Consider the following 22015-nt stretch of genomic DNA (forward strand, 5'->3'; position numbering starts at 1 on the left):
TGCTAACATGATTTCTGGATACAACATTGTAAGTATAGCATGAGCTATTTTGAAACAGTGACTCATGCAAAGTGTTAAACTTGTACAAAAATTGCTTGAAACTACTTTAGTTGAATTACAAAAGTGAAGAAAATTTCTTAAACGCTGGTTTCATTCAAATCAAGATTAAGTGGGTCTATAAACAGCTTATTCGTTTGTAAAAATCTCTTAAATAGCAATATACTTTCTATTAGGCCAGATTACCTGGTTGTGTATCAGTTTTCTGATGGTACAAACTACAAAAGACTTGAGTTTAACGACGAGTGTGAAGTTCGAATTTTACTTTTGCTAAGAAATTTTCAAAGTCATTGCTAATAGATTCTGAATTAATTATAAATCAAATGTGTTGTAAATTGTGTGGTGTTTCAGAATTTGTTTGCATGGAGCCAAAATGGCAGTTTTGGAGTATGGGAATTTTTTCCAGAATATGAATACACAAAACTGGTTTCAGATTAGCAGCCGTGTTAGTCTGTATTCGCAAAAAAGAAAAGGAGTACTTGTGGAGGCTGGAAGGCCTCTTGCTTAAGAGACAGGCCTGGGTGCCAAGAGACCTGAGTGCAATTCCTTACTCTATCAGATTTCCTGCATGATGTCAGGCAACCCACTCAGGCCTAATGTACAAAAATTTCCACTATTTTTGGAAAAAAGAAAAGGAATACTTGTGGCACCTTAGAGACTAACAAATTTATTTGAGCATCCGATGGAGAGTGTAGCTCACGAAAGCTTATGCTCAAATAAATTTGTTAGTCTCTAAGGTGCCACAAGTCCTCCTTTTCTTTTTGCGAATACAGACTAACACGGATGCTGCTCTGAAACCTATCACTATTTTTGGGCGCCTCTATTCATTAAGATGCCTTGAGCCTGATTTTGAGAGGTGCTGAACAGTCACAGTTCCCATTAACTTCATTTGTAATTGTGGGCACTCAACACCTCTCAAATCAGGCCCAGTGTGTCTGAATCAGGCCCAATGTGACCAAAGCTAGAGGCACCTAGAATTCTTTCCCTCGTTGTTTGGTAATGGGCCTATCCTGTCCCTTGTCTTCCTTTTGCTTCTCATGTATCTGTAAAATGCTCTAATTACCATATCTCTAGCTAGTTTAACCTCATTTTGTGCCTTGGCCTTTCTAATTTTGTCCCTATATGCTTGTGTTGTTTTTTTTAAATTATATATATTTTCATCCTTTGTAATTTGACCTAATTTCCACTATTTGTATTACTCTTTTTTGGAGTTTCAGATCACTGAAGATCTCCTGATAAAGCCAGGGTGGCATCTTAACATACTTCCAACCGTTTCTATGCTTTGATATAGTTTGCTCTTGGGCCCTTAATTTCTCTTTTAAAAACTGCCAACTCTCCTGTACTCTTTTTTCCCTTAGACTTGCTTCCCATTGCATTTTGTATACCAATTCTGACTTGTTAAGTTCGCCTTCTTTAAGTCTTTTTTTTTCTTTTTTTAAATCAGGGTGGATAAAAATCAATGATTTAAAAAAAACTGGATTTTTGATAAAAAGCTTTGTTTTAATTAAGATAGGATTTTTCCTCAAAGATATCTCATCATGGAATAGGGATTATAAATTCTAAAGTATGAGACAATATGTTCATGTAATGTTTAAAAAAATGTAAATTAATTCCAACAGTTCATGGATTAGGGACCCAATCTTATGGTGTTCCAGAGACTTCTGTATAGATTTAGGTTAATCTTTCTACCTACCCAAGGGACTTAGTGCTCAGTCTAGAAGATACCATCAGAGATGCTTAGCTTTGCAGTTCTCAGACTGAATCTGTGTCTCCAAAGATAACATGCTTATTAACAGCAAAAATGTTTTAAAACAAATTAAATAAATAAAGAGGTGAGAAACAGATCTCAACTGTATTGTCCCTCTGCAATTTTGTGTATACAGAGTCAATCCCTTACCTCTCTCTAAAAGTTCGAAGTTTCAAAGAAGAAGATTCAAATAGAATCTTCAAATAGAAGATTGTTGGGGTGGGGGGGAGAGAACAGATCTGGACAAAGAGAAGTCTGGAGATAAATATGAGAAGGGAGGGACAGGCAGTAGAAACAAAAGTAAAACTGTTTGAGCAGCATATTCCAGAAGTCTTGTGGTCTTTCTGCATGTAGCCTTCATTGATTTGAGATCTACCATACCTTTCTCTCACTAGAAGGGAAAACCTATGACAGCAGGCTATAAAAGAGACCCAGTTTGGGAATAAGAACCATTCAAGAAATACATGTTTGCTGATGATATTTTAAAGAAAGTCACACCAGTGAACTGGTTGAATCCATGTGATTAGGTGACTTCCGAGACTGCTAAAGTGATAATCTCATTTTAACAGCAGTAGCTTCTTCTGCCCGTCTAGAAAGAATATTTTCTTCCTTTGGACTAATTCATTCCAAACTGAGAAATTGTTTTGGGACCTGAAAAAGCAGGAAAGCCAGATTATGAACAAACAGGAAAATGAAGGTGAAGACAACCGAGTTATTTGCAAAAGCCAATATTTTAAGTTTTTCATGCTGATCTGGTTTACATAGTCTATTTAATTTCATTTAACTATTTCAGTAAAAACAATTTTAACAAAAACAAACCTGATTTTAAAAAGCTTTAATGTCTAAATTCAAAAATTCATATGCTTCTTCTGTTATATTATGTGTTTGCTGTTGAAGAAAAAAAAAAATCCAGAATACATAATGTTGTTTTAGTTAAATAAAACAATTTAAATGTCTGTTTGGTGATGTTCTCCTCCTAATACAGCATGGCAAGAAAATCCTCCAAATATTAATGATTAACCTGTTGAATTGGAGATGGTTCACCTCCCAATGACTTCATAAATATCTGCTTTGATTACCTTTGGTAAATTAAATAACCAAACAATCATTCATTTTCTGATATAGCTGTAAAACTGATCTGAAAAGTTTTCAAAATGAAACCTACATCTATTTCTGGAGTTGTGAAGAGTATGTATTAAGGTGATAAAAAAAAATGCACTTTTATGTAGAAATCCATGATTAAATTGAGTTTTCCTGACAAATTGATTTAAATCATTATTTAAATCACTAAATTTAAGTCAGATCCACCCTGGTTTTTATTCTGTTTCCCCTCCTGCAATTCCTTAGAATTATGAACTCGAATAATTTCAACGTCACTTTCATCCATGCTGCCTTCCACCCTCAGATTCTCAACTAGTTTCTCTGTTTGTCAGAATCAAATCCAAAATAGCCTCTCACCTAGCTGCTTTCTCCACCTTCTGTAATAAAAACTTGTCTCCAATACATTCCCAAGAACTTGGATAATCTATGCCTTGCTGTATTATTTTCCCAACAGATGTCTGGGTAGTTGAAGTCTCCCACCACCAAGTCCTGTGTTTGATGATTTCATTAGTTGTTTCAAAAGTCTCATCTACCCCTTCTTCCTAGTTAGATGGTCTACAGTGCACCCCTACCATGACATCACCCTTTTTTTTTTACCCCTTTTTTCCTTACTCAGGCTTTCAAAAGGTCTGCCCTCCCCCTTCTATCTCAACCTCAGTGCAAATGTATATATCTTTAATATACAAGGCAACCCTCCTCCCTCTTCCCCTGCCTGTTCTTCCTGGACAAGCTGTACCCTTCTACACCAATATTCCAGTAGCGTGACAAGTCCACATTTGTATGTTTATCTCCAGGATGGGTGTGTCTGCCTGGACCAGAAGATTCAATGAGATCACTATGTGCACACAACTCCTTCACCCTTACTCACAAAGCCCTGTAGTCATTTTTGATCTGCTCAGGGTCATACCTTGCAGCATCATGAGTGCCCACATGGATGAGCATTGTCAGCAGATCGAGGAAAGTGATTATTCCCCTCTATTCGGCACTGGTGAGGCCACACATGGAGTACCGAGTCCAGTTTTGGTCCCTCCACTGCAGAAAGGATGTGAACAAATTGGAAAAAAAAAAAAAAAAAAAGTCCAGCAGAGGGCAATGAAAATGATTAGGGGGCTGTGGCACATGATTTACGAGGAGAGGCTGAGGGAACTGGGGTTATTTCATCTGTAAAAGAGAAGAGTGAGGGGGGGATTTGATAGCAGCCTTCAACTACCTGAAGGGAGTCCCAAAGAGGATGGAGCTAGGCTGTTCTCAGTGGTGGCAGATGACAGAACAAGAAGCAATGGTCTCAAGTTGCAGTGGGATAGGTCTACCTTGGATATTAGGAAACACTATTTCACTAGGAAGGTGGTGAAGCACTGGAATGGGTTACATAGGGAAGTGGTGGAATCTCCATCCTTAGAGGTTTTAAGGCCTGGCTTGACAAAGCCCTGGTTGGGATGATTTAGTTGGTGTTGGTCCTGCTTTGAGGAGTGGATTGGACTAGATGACCTCCTGATGTCTCTTCCATTCCTAATGTTTTATGAGCAGCATGGAACAGCAGTCAGAGCACCAGCTGACCCTCTGTAATATCTCAGATATGAACCCGACAGGCCATACACCTCTCAAGATGCCAGGTCAGGCCTGCAGATGCATACCTCCATCCCACTTAAGTGGGAGCCACTGACTTCCAAGAAGAAATGAAGGCTGGTGGGAGTGCTGGATAAGATTCTCCAAACCTTAGCGGGTTCATGGCTGCTTCTCGTCCTCCACCTTTTGGGGGGAGATTCCTCATCCCTCGTTGCCTGGGCAGCATACCAGATTTTTCTCTCTATGAATGGTTGTGCAAAGATGGAGCACTGCCTGCTGCCAGAGGAAACCAGCAGCCAGGTTCCTCCCAGTGAAGGAGCAGTTTACTTCTTTCCTAGGGGTGCTACTACAATCCTCTCCAGCTGGATTTCTTCCTTAAACGTGGAGGTCTTCATATGCATATTTTCAATTAATTCCTCATATGCATGCTCTTCAGCCTACCACCTCCTCCTGAGAGATTCTACCAGTATGCACTTCTCACACTGCACGATCTCCCCCAACCCAGCTTCCTATGACAGGGAAATGCAGGCCACAGTTTCTGCAAATCCATATCAGGACCTGGGTAGAGAATGGTGGGTTCTCTGTCTGGACATAGAAGGAACCAGGAGCAAATTGGCATTGGTGATGCAGCCTTTCTGAACCATTCTGATTTCATTCTGTCTCTCTCCTTCAAACTGTTAGGTAGTATGTCCTGATTTAAATAAAAAAAAAAAAGCTACGTTTTTCTGCTCCACTGCCTATGTTTATAAGGGATGGTAAAGGGGAAACTGGGAAACTGACAAAACAAACAAATGGCGGTGGGAGAGCAGTGAAGTTTATGTAATTTCTTCCAGTTACAGTCTTCTTAGGTTGTACTTGTAAGTATGATGGGTACAAAACATAAGCCAGAACTGTGAATTTTATGTTGAACATGTTCCTTTTACAGTTGCTGAAGAAATTTTAAAATTCCTGACTTTCATACATACAACGTGCAGGATTTTAATTCAATTTTTGTTTGCTGTAGGGCAAAGAAGATGGGGGGAGGGGAAAATCTCTCCCACATGAGTGGAAGATTCCAAAATGTTAGAGTGTTGTTTTAAATTAAACATTTTTATTTCAATAAAAGACAAATATGTACCTGTTCCCTTAGGCTGAACACTCTGACTTCCCCAAAAGCAGTGGAGAATCACATCTGAGGTTCTGCTGCTCCTGCAATGACACTTTCTCCAAAGGAGCAGCAGGGTGACATGGATTTAGAGCTAAATTCCATCTAAGCTGCGTGGCCGAACAGCAGCCTATTAAGTGCTGTGCGGGCGCTCAGGGCTGTGGCAGGGAGAGATGCTACTCCCCCAGCCCCGGACCTGCCGCGGCCAGGAGAGGCAGCTCTCCCCACCGGCTCCAACCCAACCCAGCCCTGGACCTGCCACAGCTGGCGAAGAGGCGCCTATCCTGTGGCCCCAGCCCACGTGCTGCTGTGGGGAAGAGAGCGCTAGGGAGAGTCCTCTCTCTCCACTGTAATCCTGGGCAGCCTGAAACCCAAGCCCTGCATCCTCAGCTCCACCCCAGAGCCCGCACCCCCTGCTGGAGTTCTCACCTCTCCTCCCAACCTCCTGCCACCACCCACACTCTGAACCCCTAGGCCCTGCCACATGAATTTCCTGCATGGAAATGTCAAATGAGACGGGGTGACAGGGGGAAATGTGGAATATAATAAAATACTTAACACTACATTTTTCACAGCACTTTACAAAGATTAGGCTCAATCCTAGAGCTGTTCTGTACTTTTAAGTTCTTACTGAAATTAAGAGGCTGATTCTCCAGTGAAGCCGCACAACAACATTCATTGAACCTTCCCCATTTTACAGATGAAGAAATTGAAGAAAGGAAGTTAAGTGATTTATGAAAAGGTCAAAGTACCTTATAAAAATATTTTAGAAAGTATCACTCTTTGTGGAATTCTTCATAATCAAACGCAGGTATTTGAAGCCACGATTACATTAAAAATGTAATCACCTAAATACCTTTAGGAATATGGCCCTATGTTCACAGCGATTCTCAAGTTTTTAAAGGAAGTCATCCAAGCATAAAATAAATGACTGGATTTTATCCCCATCTCCAGGCTCTGATCTCTCATAAATATTGGTCAAATGGAATTTTGCTAACCTTTTCAAGGTAATGAACAACTGACTTTCATCCTTAGACCCAGTATGAAAAATTCCAGCTAAAAGTTTTTTCTGCCTTTTTTGAGGAAAAAACTGAGACATAACAGAAGTGCCTTCTGAAATCACTGGGAGCAGGACAGGCCCACTAATCTGCAAAACACATGAGTAATAATTGCACTAGTTTGTTTCCAGAGTATTATATTACTGTGTGCTACGGCCATTCTTCCCAAAGAGGAAAGAGATTCCCAGGAGAAATAATAAATACATCCAGTCAAGAGGTCACTTCCCTTGGTCTAAAGAGCCCTGCTAATAGCTGTAAACCTCCAAGAAACAGAGTAAGCTGCTAAATATGCTCCACACAGAGGTGCTTAAACTTTATAAACAAAATTCAGATAGGATGTGTAAAAAGGTGTAATTTAAAATCTACATACACCTACTTACATCGACTCACCAACATGTGAGCATGACAGCAGTTTAAACTAGTATCAGTAAAAGTGGGACAAAGATGTATATTAAAGCAAGGGCTGACTTACTGGAGAGTAATATGTTAATTGATTTTCTTGCTGTGCTTCACTCTGTGTCTGAGTTACACCAATTTAGACTCTAAGGGTATGTCTACACTTTGAGCTGGAGCTGTAAATTCCGACTCGAAGGAGACATCCACCGTAATTCTGACAGAGCTAGCATGCTACAAATAGCATCCACCTGCGGCACAATGAGTAGCAGAAAGGGGCTAGCCACCCCAAGTATGTAGCCAGTGTCTTGCAGAGGATCATACTCTGGTGTCTAGTGCTTCCTGCTGCTTGCGCCTATGTTGATACACTCTAGTCGTCGCATGCTGGCTCAACCAGAGCTAGTGCAGATACATCTCCTTGAGCTGGGAATTACAAGCCAAAATGGAGACATCCCCTAGAATCAATGGGCCAGATTCAAGGTGGTTTGGGAAAGACTGTAAATTCCCTAATGGTAAGTGGGTATAAACTTGTGTAAGCTAGGGGAGCCAATGAACATACAATGTTTGATATCCAAACATGCAGGTCCCTATGAAAGAACTAAACAAAGAGAAAGGGAGAAACTAGGAATTAACAGGAGTGAAATCCATGGGGTTGCAAATTACTGTAAAACCTACATTTAGTAGGCAGATTGATGTTTTTGTAGAGTTTTGAGCCATCCTTCAGAATTCTATTGCAAAGATGTATCTATTAAATTACAAATACTAATTGATGGGTGGATACAGAAAGATTATTGTTTACTATTATATTTTATAGGAATTTTCCTTAAGGGCTAGCAAACATTGTACAACCAATTCTATCCTCACTAACATCTTTGTAGAACTGACTGTAATGAAGCTGAATAATGCTGAGAACCCAATGTATAGTGAGTATTGTAATTATTATTATTTACGATTTGTATTACTGTAGCACCTAGGATCCCTAGTCATGGACCATTGTGCTAAGTGCTGTACATGCAATGGAGCTGACTGTTGATTTGATGCTTTGGGACCCGAAATAAGGCACTGTGCATCCATTCACCAGTGGAACAGTTGACGCAACACCTACTGTACCCCTACCAGTACATCTTACACCAGTTTTCTCCTGGGTGATTTACTTTGTCTGAGACTAGACAACGGTGTGTCCTTTTTAGCTTAACTACTTCTGCAGCTACCACCATTTTTTAATGGTTTAAATACACTATAAATGAGGTACTTGTTCTTAAAGGATTTTAGGGGAAAGAATTTCACAAAACCCAGAGCTGAGGTAAAATACTACATGTACCGAGTGTAGCATAACTTAGAAATTACAATCAGGCATTATACTGACAAATCTAGTTTTGTCTGAGCACGTCACAAGCTTCTATATTGTCAAATATAAGTAACTTAAGATAAACAGGAATTTCTCCCTCCATTGTCCTTTACAAGTTGTGATACAGGAGAACCAGGGAGCAGCGTTAGAGGGGAAATATATAAGCAGAAGGCTAATTAAGGTGTGGTTCTCTATAGACTAGGGAGGGTGGGCTACAGGTTAATTGGAGCACCTGCAGTCAATTAAGGCCCTGTCAGGAATCTAATAAAACCCCCCTGCTTCAGGCAGACAAGGAGAAGAAGACAGGAGAAAGGACTGGAGCATGGAGGTGTGCTGTAAGACTTGAAAGATCAGATAACTGAAGCAAGATACCCCACCCAAGGGGGAAGAGGGTAAGAACCTGCAGGGGTTGAGGCTCAGAGTAAGGAGCAAACCCAGACCCCTCCCCCCGCTTCCCACCTTTACCACCTTCCTGGGCCACTAGCGGGGCCCTTGATGCCCCAAAAGCAGGGGCAAGGGGTAGCATCTTAGCCCCCGCCAAGAAAAGTGCAGGACCCACCATACTAACATCGGCCATTTTGTCACAAAGAAGAATGCTGCAAAATTACACAATTTGCTCTCAACAAGATAATTTAAATACCTTCTGACAAGAGCTTTTTAACTGTTATACAGTCAAGGAACCATTCAGCCTCATCTCTCTCAGATGTGGTGGTAGCTATGTAGCTGCCATTACTTACAGACCAACCATAATGTGGTCATTGGGTAATCTTGTGGATAACCTCAAGAGAAATATTTCCAAACAAACAAGAAAAAGGCACAGCACATAAACATGCATCAAAATGAACACAAAATCTATTACAGTGCATTACATATACATAAGCTGTAAAAAAAAAAAAAACCACACACACAACTTCTTAGCATGGGTCCTAACTAGCAAGAAATTTGTAATCACATAGACAATAGGGATATAAGGAATAGCCAGCATGCATTTGTCAAGAACTAATCATACCAAACCAATCTAATTTCCTTCTTTGACAGGGTTATTGTAGATGTGATAGATCTTGATTTCAGGAAGGCTTTTGACACAGTCCCATATGACACTCATAAGGAAAACTACGGAAGTGTCTAAATGAAATTAGTATAAGGTGGGTGCTGTTTAAATCTGTTTAAAGATCATACCAAGAAATTTATCAACTATTCACTGTCAAACTGGGTAGATGCACCTAGTGGAGTCCTAGTGGTCTGTATGGGGTCCAGTACTAATCAATATTTTCATTATTGAAGTGGAGAGTACTCTTATGAAATTTGTGGATGACACCAAGCTGGAAGGGGTTTCAAGCACTTTAGTGGACAGGATTAGAATTCAAAATGACATTGACAAATTGGAGAATTGGTCTGAAATCAACAAAGTTAAATTCAGTAAAGACAAATGCAAATTACTACACTGAGAAAGGGGAAAAAAAACAAAACGAACTACAAAATGGGGAATAACTGTCCCTCAGATGTTCTTGTCAACTGCTGGAAATGGCCCACCTTGATTATCACTACAAAAGATTCCCCTCTTCCCCCCCCCCCCCCCCCCCCGGTAATAGCTCACCTTAAGTGATCACTCTCCTTACAGTGTATATGGTAACACCCATTGTTTCATGTTCTCTGTGTATATAAATCTCACCACGTATTTTCCATGGAATGCATCCGATGAAGTGAGCTGTAGCTCACGAAAGCTTACCTCAAATAAATTTGTTTGTCTAAGGTGCCACAAGTACTCCTTTTCTTTTTGCGAATACAGACCGACATGGCTGCTACTCTGAAACCTGTCTAGTCAGTAGTACTGTTGAAAAGGATCCGGGAATTTTGTTGGATCACAAATTGAATACAAGTCAACAATGTGATGCAGTTGTGAAAAAGGCTAATATTATTCTGTGGCATATTAACATCAGTGTCTAAGACAGACATAGGAGGCAATTGTCCTACTCTACTTGGCACTGTGGGGCCTCAGCTGAAAATGATACAAGGTTCAGAAAACATGACCTATGAGGAAAGGTGGGGGAGGGGGAAGAACTGGGCTTGTTTAATCTTTAGAAAAGACGACTGAGAAGGGACCTTATAATAGTCTTCAAATAGGTTAAGGGTTCTTATAAAGAGGACAGTAGGACAAGTAGTAATAGGCTTACTCCACAATAAGGGACATTAGATATTAGGAAAAACTTTAACTATAAGGATAGCTGAGTTCTGGAATAGGCTTCCAAGAAAGGCTATGGAATCCCTATTATTGGAGTTTAGGAACAGCTTGGCCAAACACCTGTCAGGGATGGTCTAGGTTTACTTCGTCCTGCGTCAGCTCAGGGAATGGGATTTAATGACCTCTCAAGGTCCCTTTCAGCCCTACATTTCTATGATACCATGCTGCTATGAAGGTAGCCCTACATTCTGGCCTGGTTTCCCTTTAGGGCAGAATGCAACTTCCAATAGGCTTTTCTTTGAGTCATGCAATATAGGCCAATACAAATCAACATAGGGGATCTAGAGTTTAAGAACTGCCCAAAGTGTGTGTGTGTGGGGGGGGGGGCAATGCAAAGTACAAGTGTTGCATGACACTACATTCTGTACTGAAAGAAGCTTCCAGGTGTTTTTTGTGGGTAGGGCCAAGCAGGCAGCACTGCAGCAATTTAGCCTTGAGATTACAAGGGCATAGATCGATGAAGAAAGGTCTCTATTAGAAAGGAATGATTGCTGCTTTTAAGCCAAAAAGTGGCAAGATGGACTGCATGACTCAGCTCTGATAAGAATCTAGGAGCAGGAATTAATCCAAAGTTATCCTGATACTGCAAACCAGGTTGACAAATATGCCTTCATTGAAGTGGTATACTTGGTAGCCACGTACTTCTGTGTTCTCTGTATCTGAGCAGGTCAGAACCCTTGTTCAGTCTTCTAGATACTTCCTATTTAGAATAGCTTCCTTCTTATTTGGCTTGAACCTAAGCCTATTTTTTGCTAGGCATGGGGAAGAGCACAAGAACTGTGATATTCATAAGTTGTAACTCTGACATATATACATACTGGTGACAGTGCAGGCCAAATCACATCAGTCTCCCCTAGCATCTATTTGTATTCACTTAATAGGGGGTGATGACAAGCAGGAATCCTATGGAAGCGTGATATGAAAGCCCTCAATGAGAAAAAATACCACACTTTGGTATGTTCCTTCCTCTCTGACATAACTAGTGAAGGGGCTTCCCCAACCACTCACACCAAACTCTGCTAGCAAACATACAAAACCTCATTAAATTATGTGGCCACTTCCCCAGTACTTACACTTTTTAATCTAAAATAAATCATTCATTTATTATTTAAACCTAGTTTTTGCAGGAAAGCTTCCAAAGCTCAAAATGAAGTATCCATTAAAGGGAAATTTAATTATACAAATACTAATGCCAGTGTGATAGGATATACAAGGTGAACCATTTACCATAGAGAAAACAAGGAAATATCTACGGTCATGGTATAAATGAAAGGCAAGAAGTCAGGTTGTTTCATCCAGAGGGTCACTGGACACGAGATAATTTGCCAAAAGGAAGAGGGAGTGGCAAGCATTACAGAATTTAAAAGTTGGCCTGAATACCCATTTGAAGACCTACAACATACCTTGGCAAGACAAGGGATGGACTCTATGGGGCTATAGTTCTCAAGGTCCCAATGGGCTGTTTTTCCATGTACATGCATTAATATATCCCCAGTGCTTTAATCAGCTTAATATTTCTCTCAACTTTTCATCTTCACATTTTTACTTTAAAATGCGTTTAAATATGAAATTACTATGCACAATTTACAAAATGGACTGGAAACAAAAAAAAAGACTGCTCTGTTCAGGTAAAAAAGGGTCCAGCCTGCATTGACATGGAGATGTACAATACACACTTTATACTCATCCCTCAGTACGTGATCAGGGATTTGTATACACTGATGGGGGGGAAAAAAAAATTTTACTCTATTCAGTTTTATTCAGGCTTAACAATGTATCCTGATAACTCTTCATGATGTGCTGTTTAAATAGAAACTTGAATAATATTACATTTCCATGTATTACAAAATAATACATGTCAGGGTTTGTGTTGTTCTGCAAGAATACTGCATGCTTCCAGAAATGTAAACATTCAAGCCAAAATTTTCAAACTTGGGTGCCAGAAGTTTGGTGCCTCAATCCATATTTACACATTTATTAAAGTGCTTAATTTCAGAAGTTCTAATCAACTGCCACTGATGTCAATATTCATGATAGTTTGTATTACAAGTTGATCAGTAAAATTATACTAGATTGAGATGTTATGCCTATGTAAAAATCTTAGTCCTGCAGTATATCAGGTATGACATGGATTCAGGCACATAACTTCAGGTGCCTGAATTCTGTAAATATTTAGGCACCAACTGAACCAGCCTGCTTTTCAGAGATACTGAAGTCAGAGCTAATCTGGTTTTACACCAAAGTAACTGACACATTAATCAGGCTCAGACTCTACAAAGTTAGCACATTCCAAAACAAACAAAGCAACATACAAAATCTTTGACAAACAAATCAAGGTGGTCATGAAGTGGCAGATACCATAGGCTCCTGGTATCACTTCTAAGTAGGACTCAGACATGTATTACAAAAATGCAAAGACACACACTTTTGGAGCAACACCAAACTCCATTTTGTATAGTTATGACACTTACACTTCTCATACAACTGCAATAAACTTAATTCACATTGCAGTACTGTAGAATTGTTACAGGCAATCTATAAAAAAAAAGCTGCTTTAGTATCCATTTTCTCATCAGCACTTTCTGAACACCCTCTTTTTTGATTTAGTACAAAATATATGCAGGAAATCCTTTACTGTGTAGAGTCGATAAAGTTTTACATAGCAATCATTACTAAGGAAAACAGTTCTTATTTTTCTTTTTTAAACCAGTTAATCCTGATAAGGCACAGGCTATTCCCCATGGGAGCTTCTGGAGGAGACACTCCCATACAGCTAGTGAACACGAACATGGATGTGTCAGCCTGACTTCACTTATAAAGGATTTTTTATTCCTTTTGTGATGAGTACATTGCGTGTGCACCTTCTGTATTCCCTGGATAGATGAAGCACTTTTATTTCCATTCTTGTATCCTTAAATACCGTTAGAAAATGATGAACATGACCAAACATGAACTCTAAATGTACCTCATCGACCCAATAAAAGTTCAGCTGGCCATCACTATGGAAACAGGTATTGCATTCAAACACAAGAACAGAACTGTATTTCCACAGAGGACACTAAGCAATGAACAACCAGAGGTGTATATTGGTAGTCAAAACTGAGGAAACCCAAACTATGAAATTAAAGTTTTCAAGAGACTTAGCTAAGCATATCAAATAGAACTGCTTTGTTTCTTAAGGGGACAGTATCAGGTCAATTTTGAGTCAAAATTAAGATTTTGTATCAATAAGCTTTTTCAAAAGCTGCAACAAAAGAAATACATCCTGACTTTACATATGTTTGTTGGAATTTATAAAAATATTCTCCTGCAGTCTATGCATTGCAGTATTGTGTTAATAAAGCATGAGATTAGGGGCTTGTCTACATTTAGGTTGTGTCTACACCGGCACTTTCATCACTAAAACTTTTGTCACTCAGGAGTGTGAAGAAGAAAAAAAAAAAAAAAAAAAAAAACACCCCTGAACGACAAAAGTTTCAGTGGCGAAAAGCACCGGTGTGGACAGTGTCTTGTCGGTGGGAGCCATGCTCCCGGGGAAGAAGCTACTGCCCCTCATTGGAGATGGTTTTATTTTCTCACCAGGAGTGCTCTCTCCTCACAATAGAGCATGGCTACACAGTGCACCTTACAATGGCGCAGCTACAGTGGCACAGCCATGCTGTTGTAAGGTGCATAGTGCAGATGTAGCCTCACAAAGCTGCAAGAGCATAGCTGCACTGCAGAGCTTAGTGAAGATGCTACCTATGCCGACAACAGGAGAGTTTCTCCCATTGCCGTAAGTGTAGGTTCTTTACCTCCCTGAGAGGTGGTAGCAATGTCTACATGGGGGATTAGGTCAGTATATCTATGTCGCTCAGGTGTGTGGATTTTCCACACCCTTAAGAGACTAATTATACCAACATTAAAGTATAGAGTAGACCAGGGCTCAGAAACTGAAAATAACCAGCAACTAACAAAGAAAAATTGCACTGACTATCTAAATACTTCTATCAGAGTAGCAGCTGTGTTAGTCTGTATTCGTGGGGCCATGCGGGTACCCATCGCAGTGCCACTGATTTGAAGGTATACATTGTCCCCAAATGTGAAATAGTTATGGGTGAGGACAAAGTCAAAGTTCAGCCACCAGGTTAGCCGTGAAAAGGAGTACTTGTGGCACCTTAGAGACTAACAAATTTATTTGAGCATAAGCTTTCGTGAGCTACAGCATAGTCTCTAAGGTGCCACAAGTACTCCTTTTCACAGCTAATCTGGTGGCTGAACTTTGTGACTTTGTCCTCACCCATAACTATTTCACATTTGGGGACAATGTATACCTTCAAATACTTCTATGGCACTGATAGTCATAAGAGTGACTAACTTCATTCTCCAGGCTGAAAGAAATGTAAAAACTAAACAAAAAGGTCGCAGCTCATGCTGACCCAGATGCAGATTTAAAAAGTTTGAGTTCCAGAGGAAAAACAACCTGAAACACAGGACCATCAAATCATTAGATAAAACACACCAACCCCACAGATTCTATTATTTTTATTTCTGTTACATCACCTTAGTATCTGAGCACCTACCAAGCATTAATGAGTTAATCCACAAAAACAATTCCCTGAGACAGGGAAGTATGTTCACAGGAAAACTGAGGCACAGAAAGGTGAAGTGACTTGTCCAGAGTTGCATGCGGAATGTGTGGCAGAGCCTGGAATAGAACCCAGATTTCTCAGCATTACCTGTGCATTATCTACAAGGCAAACTTTCCTTCCAGGACTAAGCCTGCTACTGACCAACTGCGTGAGAATCTGCTACTTGCACAGACTTCCACAATATTGTGCTATAAAGTTCATTCACAGAGCAGCTGTGTTAATGCAGGTTGGCCAAATCTCCTATTAGAGATGAACTATACTGGAGTTTCCTTATCACACCGTCTGGAGTGGCCCATGACTGAGTTAGGGTGACCAGAAAGCAAGTGTGAAAAATCAGGACAGGGAATGGGGGTGAAAAACACCTGTATAAGAAAAAGGCCTGGATATCAGGACTGTCCCTACAAAAGTCAGGACATCTAGTCACCCTACTGTAAGTGCCCACCTCAGGGCAGACTGCCAGAAAACAGGGCAGATATCCCAAACAGGTGGTGTGTTCCATAATTAGATTTCACTAACTAACTCATGGATCACTGTACCAGTTCACCATGGAGTCACAGACAATCGCCCTCGACTCTCCAGTCCATCCTATCACCCTTACAAACTGGACCTCACGATAAAAAAGGTCATTCAAACCAAACATCACACACACCAGGCGGTTCCCAGTCCCAAGAAACCAGTCACTCACCCCAGATTAACTGGCACTCTAGATCCCACACCAAAGACAATGCTGATAGCCAATTCCACAGTAAACCAACCAAAAGTTCGCTAGCCAAGAAAAGGATACAAGAGTCACTGAGAGGTTAAAGCAGGCAAAACACATGCACAGATGAGTCACCGTTTACAATTCCAAATGGTGGCAGCGATGCAACAAACAGCCAGTTTCCCAAAAGTCCCCTCAGGGTACCCAGATTGTCTCTGGGGAACTTCAACTTGCATCTGGTACACTTCTTTATAAGAGTCCAAACAGTCCAGAGATGCCAAATCTTTCCTTGAATCCATACTTATAGCTTCTCACAGAGAACAAGTAGACAACACCACTACCCACCTGGGCATTTCCTTTGATGACAGAGTGAGGAATGCATTTTGAGTCTGTGACCTCCGATCATCACACACAACGACCACTTGTTTTGAAATTAGCACTTTCTGTTAAAGTTCTTCATTTGCATTACACAAGGCTTCTTTCTCATTTGATGGGTTATTTAGTTACAGGGGTATACACAGTGTAAATGTTTGCTATTACTTTATAACAGGATACAGATAAGTGAAAACAATGCAAACATCCCATTTGTTTTCATGAAATTTAACCACCAAATATACTCTTAAACATTTTTTTAAAAAAATTAAATTACTTTGACCTATACAGTCAAACCTCAGAGTTACAAACTCCAGATTTATGAAATGACTGGTCAGCCACACACCATTTAGAACTAGAAGTATGCAATCAGGCAGCAGAGACAACAAAAACATACAGTACAGCACTGTGTTTAAGCATAAACTACTAAAAAATAAACAAAGGTTAAAAAAAAGATTTGACAAGGGAAGGAACAGTTTCTGTGCTTGTTTCATTTAAATTAAGATGGTTAAAAGCAGCATTTTTCTTTGGCATAGTAAAGTTCCAAAGCTGCATTAAGTCAATGTTTAGTTGTAAACTTTGAAAGAACCACCATAACGTTTTTGTACAGAGTTATGTACAACCTCCATTCCTGAGGCGTTTGTAACTCAGGTTCTACTGTACTAATACACAAGTGAATTGACTTGGGGCTTCAGCATTTTACTAAAGTCCTAGACGGTTACATTAAAGTTAAGAACTCCTGTGCCTATTTGAATTAATATCCTCAAGCTCAGCTCAGAAACAGATTTATTAAGCAGTACCTCAGTAAGGACAATTCTTCAATCACAAAGATTATAAATCCCACTGCAATGATAAATTATCCAGTATAAGGGCAAGAAAAATCAGTGAGTTGTGTCTCCTAATATCTATACCACCAAGAGGTACAAAATTCATACACAGGCATATGCAGAGCCAAGACTATTTAGCATTTTTACCACATGGTACAAATATTAACTCATTTGAACTGAATTGTACTTTCACTCTGCAACTTTCTAAGAGCTTGTGACATAGTAGAATAAAATCTTGTGTCTTTACAATAGAGGAGACCTCTTCTTCTTTCAACCTGGCTTCTTAATGGTCAGAGTCACTGAAACTTTCCATTGTTGATGAAACATGAACAGACTTCAGTGTCCATAAACATCATTCTAAGCTTGACATAGGGTTCATTGCTGAGTGGGACAAAGTTCTCATTTCCTCACTTTAAAAAAAAATAAATAAATACCCCATAAAGTTTAGCAGAAAAGCCACTTCCCAAATTCTTATGATTTTATTTTGTGAATCACTGCTGTCAATGGGAATTCTGCCCCCAAGTAAAGAATGCAAGATTGGGCTCAATAATCTCAAATCATGATCTATCATTTTTCTCCAGAAAAAAAACAACCCACATTTTTGCAGACAATAAGATTTGTTAAATTGGTAAAAACTAGAAGCTCAGGCCCAGAAAAACTGTTGCTAATTGGGCTAGCTAATTTGCTCATGCAATGTAGCTGAAAATATTCCTTGTATCCTGAAATTCTATTAAATTTGAAATAGCAACATGAAAACAGTTGAATACACCTTTGATTATTTGAGTAATTGAAAAAATTATCTTTTTTTAAAAAAAAGTTATCATTCCACTAAAATAAATTACACTTGGGATCTACCATAACCATTGAAATAAAAGGGAGATGTCTGTAGCACACAGTTCTATTGTTTCAATCTGTGAAGGGCTTCAGACACAAGACATCAGATAGCATACTTTCAAACCAGAAGTACAAGCAACTCTGTTTAAAAAATAAGTCTAGGATTCTGCAAAAAAAATTAAGTACTTCAATTTTCCTCAACCATGGATTTTTACTGTCCTAGCTTAGTTTTAAAGAACCCTTCTAACTTAAATATCACACTTTTTTTTGGAAAGCACTATGTGCATAGTCATTCTCCCCTGTGCACGGCAACAGGAGAGAGAAATATTTAAAAGTACAAAAGTTAGAGAGTCTGTGAAAGTGCCACAGCAATTGAGTGTCAATTGACCAAAGACTGGGCCGGAAAGAATGTCCCTGACTATTGCTGGGGGAACCACCTTCTTTTCCTCAAAAAAAAAAAAAATGCAATGAAATAACTAGACCTTCTCTTTTCCTCAGGTTGAGAGAGTATGCTCCCTCGCTCTCTCCCTCCTAGCTAGTTGAACAGTGGGAGTTTTGCTGATCAGGGAAGCCACCTCCAAGGCCTGCCTGCCCCTTTTATCTCTTGTCCCTCCTGATAACTCCAACCTCTCCCTCCAGGCTGGCCACTTCTGGCATATGTCTCAGGGCAGGGCTGAGTTAAGTCACTATCTTCAGGCTAGACCCTGGCCCATTGGAGGGATTTATGCTCACCACCACGGGAACTTAACAGGTGTAGTGCCTAAAACTACTTTTAAATCTTCAATTGACTCAATTTCAAGTTGGCAATGACCTTTTAAAAATAATGTAAATATTATAATGCTGCTTAATAAGTATTTAAGATAAAAAACATGGAGCTGTAGCATTTTTAAAAATTGCTATTAAAGATTTCAAAAGTGAATATAAATTTAAGAATGAGTAGGCAGAGGCTTCCCATCCCAGATCAGGTAGGTGACAATCCCCCTTTATTCTGCTCTTGTGAAACAGCACCTGGAACACTGTATTCAGCTCTAAACCTCCTCAATACCAGAAAGAAATTAAATAAGAGGATTCCGCAGAGAACAACAAAGATGATTAACAGGCTAATGGGATTGGCTTCGGAGGAAAGATTACAGCGTCCTACTTGGCTAGATAGCAACTGGCAAGGCGAAATAAGCATCTTCAAGTATTTACAATACTGCAATGATGTAAACACCAACTAGGGAGAGGAATTATTTGGGGTGGTCCAAATCATATAGTTAGGAGGTAATAATGGAATTAAGTTGAAACAAGAAAACAGGCTGAAAGAACAATTGTAGAAAAAACATCAAAATTTCCCATTAGCTGACTTTTAAAAAATAGATTTCAAAATGGAAAGATGTTCCAACTAGTTGATAAGAATAAACTGTTCACCAGTTGAAGTGTTTTTTCAGTAAAAAGGCTCCACCATTCAGTTCAAAGCACAGCTGTGAAATAAGAAAATAGTTGGTAATCTTGCTCCCACAGAAATCCCCACCAATGTCAAAAGGAGAAGGATCAAACCCAATGACAGTCATGTGATCCCAGAAGGCAATCCCACTTTCCATATTATAATATTAATTTCAACTAAATACAGTAGTTACACCTGATTCTTTATGGACAACAGCACTTTGGTTACATTTTTATACCTAGCACATGCTTAGAAATATATCATCAACTTTGTGAGTTACAATGATATTCTGTGTGTTATTTTATTCTCTTATTTTTTAAAGAATGGCACGCAAGTAAACAGTCCTAATAAAAAACAGAAATATTGTTATATAGTCCTAATATAAATATTTGTGGCTAAATACTGTAAGAGCACAATTTTTATTTTGCATCATCATTAAGACAGTCCAAGAACATGTTTTTTTTATTTAGTCCACACAACTATTTAAAATTAAAAATATCAATAAGTGACATTCAAATAGCAGTGACTAAGCCCTCAATCCAACAAAATACTTATGCTTGTGCTTAAATGTTAAACTCCTGAAGTCAACTATTATTCACAGGCTTAAAATTAAGCACATGCATATGTGCTTTGCTGGATCAGGATCTAAATCTTGCTCTCAAACTGTTATCCCTCCTTTGCATTTTTCATACAGACAATATAGCTCAATTAGGTCTTTTAAAAGGGAAATTAGATTTATTGATAACTTTATTTTTATAATTAAATTTTCTCCTCTACCATGATGCAGAATAATTCAAACAAAACACCACAATTACAACAGTTGTCATTCTTGCCACTTTTCTGATGTAGCTGATCCTGGAGCCTGATTCTTTGCAGGACAGCAGACTTGAACTTCATGGCAGCAGTCCGCAGACATAAAAAGGAACTAGTGGCAAACCAAGAGCAACAACATGGTTGTTGCTGGTAGCTTCATGGTGGGCTTACAAACATGATCACAGGAAGCAACAGAAGTTCTAGTATGAGACAAATTTTATGCATACAGTGTTGTAGCTGTGTTAGTTCCAGGATATTAGAGAGACAAGGTGGGCTGAGCTAATCTCTTCTTTTATACAGAAGTTGGCCCAATACAAAATATTAGCTCACCCACCTAGTCTCTATAAATTGTGTCTGTTTGAGAAACTTCTCAATATTACTGGGGCAATTGTCCTACCAAACCAATAGGATTCTGTATGTATCATGGTAAACAGGTACTGTATATACAGTTCTCAACCAAAGATGGAAAAGCAAAGAAAAGAGTGGAATATCAGATTTTCAAAGGGATTGCTCATTTACTGACAGTACCGAATAGTTCACCAGATTTATTACCACTACAGAAAGCCGGGATAGATTTAAAGTATCCCTATAGAAGAAACCAGCTTTTAGAATCTTCTTCATTAGCTGAGTCTACTATCTGTGGTGGAGCAATACTGTGATTGAGTGGTTATGAAAATATTTTCAGAACCCCACACTCAGTATAAAAGTACATACTGAAGAAAGTTGCAAACACTACTTCACTCCTGAATGTTCACTTAAACAAGTGTGCAACATAAAAGTTGTATAATGACAACTGCTGAAATAACGTGGAGGTTGAGCCCTAATAGTTCAAGGTGCCACATTCTGTCTCACGATTGGACATCAGACTACATGGAAGAGGGTGTCCCTAGTTTTCCTAGCAGCTGAATTCCAACACTGATAAAAGTTACAGGCCCAATGCTGCTGTCAGTTGTACATGATTTACATCTATGTGATTCTACTGAGGGCAATAGAATTATTCCTGATTTACACCAATGTAAATATGAGCATGTTCTTAATTCTAACTTTTGCATATGGCTTCAGGCAATAAACAGTGGTGACAGTAGCTTTTTTCACCCAAACAGAGAAAATGCTCCTAATAAGGCTAGTAAAAAGGAAGCGTTTTCTCAAGAGCTCAGCTCTTGTGAAGTAAATGATACAATATGGTCTTATCACATAAAATGCCAGAGAAGCAGGAAAAGAATCAGTAACTGAAAATGACTTCAAGTACTGGCAATTCATTCTTTCATTCAACTTGTTAGGAAAAAAGGACAAAATGCCAACGTGACTGTGAGGAAGAGTCGCATCACTTCTTTAAAGTACATTATATAAGAACAGCCCAGTTCTAAAAGTTGCCTTACAAAAAGAAATGAACTGGTTATGGCTTGTATTATACTAACAGTTTGTACTAACACAGCTAGCTTTTAAAAATGTCCTGGTGTTATTTAAAAATAACCAAATCTCACCCTCTCCTCAAAAAAGGCAGCGTTACCCCTCCCGCAAAGAAAAAAATCCCTAGTATTTTAATCTATTTAAGCTCTTATGCCGTACACCATCATCATGCTATCTGAGTGCATGTTATGGTACAGCATATTTACATAATTCTCACCACCAAGTCCCTTAGTAAGTAATGCTTTCTGCTGGTTTCCATTCTACGGAAAGAGCCAGGCTAGTTGTAAGGCGATGCATCCTCCCTCCCCTGCACTTTAGTCTCGGCAGACAGGAGAGCTGACAAAGT

The 22015-nt window shown here is 39.2% G+C and overlaps 1 protein-coding gene across 2 annotated transcripts in view; it reads right to left on the reverse strand.

Moving 5' to 3' along the window:
* The window catches only part of ARHGAP6 (Rho GTPase activating protein 6), a 516937-nt gene that overhangs the window by 243354 nt on the left and 251568 nt on the right, over positions 1-22015 (reverse strand). The window lies entirely within an intron of this gene.

Source organism: Dermochelys coriacea, chromosome 1, assembly GCF_009764565.3.
Source record: "Dermochelys coriacea isolate rDerCor1 chromosome 1, rDerCor1.pri.v4, whole genome shotgun sequence".
Classification (NCBI taxonomy): Eukaryota; Metazoa; Chordata; order Testudines; family Dermochelyidae; genus Dermochelys; species Dermochelys coriacea.